Here is a 5,385-nt window from a genome sequence, read left to right as displayed (position 1 = left end):
GTGCTCACCAAACTGCCCTGTAAGCACTTAATGTTCTTACCCATATATGAATGCTACTCTTACTTTTAGTTAGAGAAGCTTCTCTTCAGATGGCAGTGACCACTGGGATGACCCAAAAGGCACCATGGTGCTAAAAAGAAGTGACAGAGGAGTTCTCAGCACTTAAACATCTCTATCACACCTTCCAAGGCTTAGGGTCCATTGCAGAAGAGGTGGCAGAAAGAATGTAAGAGCCAAAGAAAGGGTAGGACTCCTTACAACGTGCTCCTCCAGACACAAAATGGCCTGCATATCCATGACCCCACAGTGCCTGACACTACCTACCCAAGACCATCATAACTGGGAGAAAAGATGATGACATCAAAATACTAGAGAGACTAATGGAGAGAGGGAGGGGATAGGATGGAGTGTAGATTTGTGAAGGAGAAAGTGGGAGAGGGGAGGGAATTATCATGGTTTATTGTCTGTAAGTATGGAAGCTGTCAATAAAAAGAAAAAAAATGGATAAACTGTTTTTTGGTTTTTTTCCTCTCTGGCCATTGATCTGCTCACAACATGACTGGGTCTTATAAGATTATCTCCCTCTCTTTTCTCTGGCTACCAGGGTAGGAAGGGACACTTTTTAAAAAATTACTGCTTTTACTTTTTATATTTAATTTTTATTTATTTATGAGAGAGAGAGAGAGAGAGAGAGAGAGAGAGAGAGAGAGAGAGAAAGAATGAGAGAGAGAGAGAGAGAGAGAGGGAGAGAATGGTCATGTCAGGGCATCCAGCCACTGCAAACAAACTCCAGATACATGCGCCACATTGTGCATATGGCTTATGTGGGTACTGAGGAATCGAACCAATGTCCTTCGTCTTTGCAGGCAAACATACAAACCACTAATCCATTTCTTTAGTCCTGCTTTTACTTTTTAATCCCTTTGGAAGCCCACACTTGCTTTTTATTTTAAAAACCTTTCTCACATTTATTTTTATTTATTTGTACACAGAAAGAGAGAGAGAGAAGAGAGACCAGACACAGAGAGCAAATAGGGCTTCCAGCCACTGCAAAAGAACTCCAGATGCATGAGCCACTTTGTGTACCTGGTTTTACATGGGTATTGGGGAACCAAACCCTGGTCCTTAGGCCTCATGGGCAGGTGTTCTAACCACTAAGCCATCTCTCTAGCCCTCACGTTTTTAAATCCTAGGTCTATGTTCATTTACATGGGGTCCCAGACCACATGGTGTGTTTTCCCTCTCCCCATTTTCCCTTCCCTTCCTCAGCCCTTTCTCTCACTCACAACCCTGTTATGTTTGAATAAAATGTGGTGACTTAAAAATCATTCTCTAGTCTGGATTGCCAATTCTCTGGTTAAATAACACATACTCAGGGCTTGGGGTTCTAGGATCATTCCTAAGCACCTCATTTTAGTTCCAGCTCCCCATATCAGGCTTTCTTCGTAGTGTTGAATCTTAACACCCAGGGGATGGGATGAGAGTCACTGCAAGTCAAGCCCTCTTTCCTTCCTTCCTTCCTCCTTCTCTCCTTTCCTACCTTTCTTCTTCCTTCTTTCTTTATTCATTCCTTTCTACCTCCTGCCTTCCTTCCTTTGTTCCTCCTTCCTTCCTTCCTCCTTCTTCCCTTCCTTCTTTCCTTCCTTCTTTCTTCTTCCTTCCTTCCTTCCTTCTTTGCTTTCAATTTATTAGCTTGGGGTGTGTGTGTGTGTGTGTGTGTGTGTGTGTATTTGTTGTTGCTAGAGGCAACCCCAATAGACTGTCTTTTTATGCAAGAGGGAGAGAAAGAAAGAGGAGAGAGAATTGGTGTGCCAGGGCCTCCAGCCACTGAAATCTAACTCCACATGCGTGCACCCCCTTGTGTGCATGTGCAACCTTGCATGCTTGCATCACTTTGTGCATCTGACTTACATGGGACCTGGAGAGTAAAACATGAATCTGTAGGCTTCGCAGGCAAGTGCCTTAAGTGCTCAGGCATCTCTCTCACTCTCGTTGTTGTCTTTGAGACAAGTTCTCACTCTGTACCCTAGGCTAGCTTTGAACTTGTGATCCTCCTGCCTAAGCATACAGAGTGCTGGGATTATGGTGACGTGCCCTATTCCTTGCATAAACCAGCCTCTTTATCCCCTTCCTTCTTTCTCCCTGCAGAGGCTCCAGTTAACCAACTGGGGCTTTTATTTTTGGGAGAACTGCCTAGCTTCCTTCCTTCCCTTCCTTTCCATTCCTTATACTTCCCTTCTCTTCCTTTCTTCCCTTCCAACCTTCCCTCCTTTCCTTTTCTTCCTCCCTTTTCTTCTTTCCTTCCTTTATTCTTTCCTCCCTTTCTTCCTTTGTCCCTCTCTCCTTTCCCTCCCTCCCTCCTTTTCTTCCTTTAAAAAAATTATCTACTTATTTACTTGTGAGGAGAGGGAGAGAGAAAGAAACAGAAAGAGAGAGAAAGAAAGAAAGTATGGGCACAACAGGGCTTTCTGCCACTGCAAATGAGCTCCAGACACATGAATCACTGTGTATCTTGCTTCACATGGGTACTGGAGAATTGAACCTAGGCCAGTAGGCTTTGCAATCACGCACATTTAACTTCTGAGCCATCTCCCTGTCCCCTTCCTTCCGTGTGTGTGTGTGTGTGTGTGTGTGTGTGTTGGTATGTATGTAGAAGCCAGAGGACAACCTTGGGTATCACTAGCCAAGTAGGCTAGATTGGCTGGCCAGTGAGCCTCAGGGGTCTGTCTGTTTCAGCTTCCATAGTGCTGAGATTACAAGTGCATGTCATACCACATCCAGCTGTTTTACATGAGGTTTGGGGATCATACCCCCATCTCATGCTTTCAAAGCAAGCACTTTACCAACTGAGCTGTCTCTCCAACCCCAATATTTTTTGGAGAACTGCCAAACCTTATCACACTTCATGTAGGACTCTTGGAAACTGTATTCATCCATTCATTCCTCCTTTCAGTGCTAAACACAAGACACTGCATTGGGGATTAACCTCAGCATCTATTTTTTTCCTTCCCAATATTTCTGTAAAAGTTTTACTTGTGTCTTGAATGTCACAAATTGGTTCCTTTCACTTGATTATGATTTTTTTAACCTTTCAGACTTTTCGGAAGCTCTACACATAGAAATATTTTACTAATTGATCTTTTCTTCTGATGTAGGTCTTCCTCTAGCCCAGGCTGACCTGGAATTCACTATGTAGTCTCAGCCTGGCCTTGAACTCACAGCAATCCTCATACCTCTGCCTCCTGAGTGGTGGGATTAAAGGTGTGTGCTACCATGCCCAGCCTGACTGATCTTTTTGAAAATGTGTGTGTGTGCACGCATGCATGCACACTCATGCTCCGGGATCTCTTAACAATGGCTTACGAATGAAAGACACATGCACTACTTTTTGCATCTGATATTATGTGGGTGCTGGGGAATTGAACCTGGGAAGACAGGCTTTGCAAGCAAGTGCCTTTAACCACCAGGTTGTCTCTGTTCTATATTTCTATGTTTATTTAGAACTTCATCATCACCAAAACAAAACAAAACCCTTCTTGGCACAGACTCAAGAATCAGAACATCTGGGCTCGAGTTCCATCTATGCCTGGGTGGCCTTGGACCAACAACCTCCACCTATGGGTCTTGGCTGCTTCTTTGCCTGTGAACCAGAGCCAGGGATTCCTGCTTTGTCTATCGCAGGGTTTGCGGATCACATGAACAGTTGTGCAGACATCTTCTACGATACAAGAAGGATGGCACCCAAAAGTTGTTATTAAAAGTGTGTAACAGACTCACTGTCAGTGTTTGCTTATGTGTACAGTCCATATGCCATAGAAATAGCAACCAAGGGCAGAATTTGGCCTGAAACTCTTTTTTTTTTTTTTTTTTTTTTTTTTTTTTAGCAGGCTTAATCCACTTTTATTTTTTTTCTGTATAAAACCGTGATGTGGTAGCCACAGCTGGAGCCTGGGTCCTCTGCACTGAGACTCTGGTGTGGGTTTTCACAAGATGGTCAGTGAATTCCTGGTAAGGAGACTTGGTGAACACAGTCTCTTTCCAGAGGTCGGGGGTCAAATAGCTGTAGGTCTTAGAGATGGCGTCAAAAGTGGCCTTAGCAAAGTTGCCCAGGGTGGCAGTGCAGCCCCTGGCTGAAGTGTAGCAGTCATCAATACCAGCCATCAGCAGCAGCTTCTTGGGCACGGGGGCAGAGACAATGCCAGTGCCCCTGGGGGCAGGGATAAGGCGCAGCAGCACAGAGCACAGCGGCCTGTCACTTTACAGGGGACTGTGTGGGGCTTGCCCATCTTGTTCCCCCAGTAGCCTCTCCGGACAGGCACAATGGAGAGCTTGGCCAAGATGATGGCCCCTCGGATGGCAGTGGCTACCTCCGTAGAGCACTTGACACCCAGGCCGACGTGACCGTTGTAGTCCCCAGTGGCAACAAAAGCCTTGAACCTGGTCTGCTGACCAGCGCGAGTCTGCTTTTGCACTGGCATGATCTTCAAAACTTCATCCTTAAGGGACGCGCCCAAGAAGAAATCAATAATCTCAGACTCCTTGATGGGCAGGGAGAGCAGATAGATCTCCTCCAGGGACTTGATCTTCATGTCTTTGACCAGGCGTCCCAGCTTAGTCACGGGGATCCACTCCTTGTCTTCGGCTTTGCCTCCACGAGCCCCGCGGCCTCGCCCGACCACGCCACGCCCACGACCGCGACCCGGAGACCGGAGCCGCTGCCGGAGCCTCCACGGAAGCGCCGCGGCCTCCCAGGCCCGCCCGGGTCCTCGGGCCTCCCGCTGCGCCGGCGTCATCCGCCATTTGGTGTTTTCCCGAGGAAGAAGCTTGGCCTGGAACTCTTAACTAGCAGTTTGAAAAAAGGAAAAGGTCAGAAGGGGGAAAAATCAAAGACGTTATTCAAAACAGAGCTCAATACTTGGCAAGGACCTGGTCATGAAGTGGATCTCAGTGAGGGGAGTTCAGAGGAAGAAGGGAGGGCATCAGGGAGCAGGACTGAAAGACAACTGCCTTTCATGTCATCCTCTTCCCGCTCCGCCCAGCACTGCCCAGAATTCCTTCTCTTATCATCTGGAGACACATCTTAAGGGTCAAACAATAAAAATCGGAGGCACTGTAAATATGGATCCTTACAGAGACCAAAACCAATGTTCTGGCCAAGTAGTGACCTGCTCCAAATCGCTTTCACTTTGCCTTGGAGGCAGCCCTCTCCTTCAGCTTCCAGCAGGGTGTGGTTAGAGCTCCTTAAACTATCAACAAGACGTGTGCTCACCATGCCCAGCAAAGATGCAGAGCTGTGCTTAGCCTTCCTGATAGAAACTGCCAACTGAAAGAGCACAGGGATATGGGGAAAGGAAAACTACAGAGAAAACAATGTCCAAACAAAAT

The 5,385-nt window shown here is 46.6% G+C and overlaps 1 pseudogene; it reads right to left on the bottom strand.

Annotated features, from left to right (window-relative positions):
- Nucleotides 1-3,900: 3,900 nt before the first annotated feature.
- LOC123455532 lies at nt 3,901-4,800 on the bottom strand (annotated as a pseudogene).
- Between the last annotated feature and the right edge of the window lie 585 nt (nt 4,801-5,385).

Source organism: Jaculus jaculus, chromosome 17, assembly GCF_020740685.1.
Source record: "Jaculus jaculus isolate mJacJac1 chromosome 17, mJacJac1.mat.Y.cur, whole genome shotgun sequence".
Classification (NCBI taxonomy): domain Eukaryota; kingdom Metazoa; phylum Chordata; class Mammalia; order Rodentia; family Dipodidae; genus Jaculus; species Jaculus jaculus.
The sequence above is the reverse complement of the archived record's forward strand: the minus strand, read 5'-3'. Positions and strand labels throughout refer to the sequence as shown.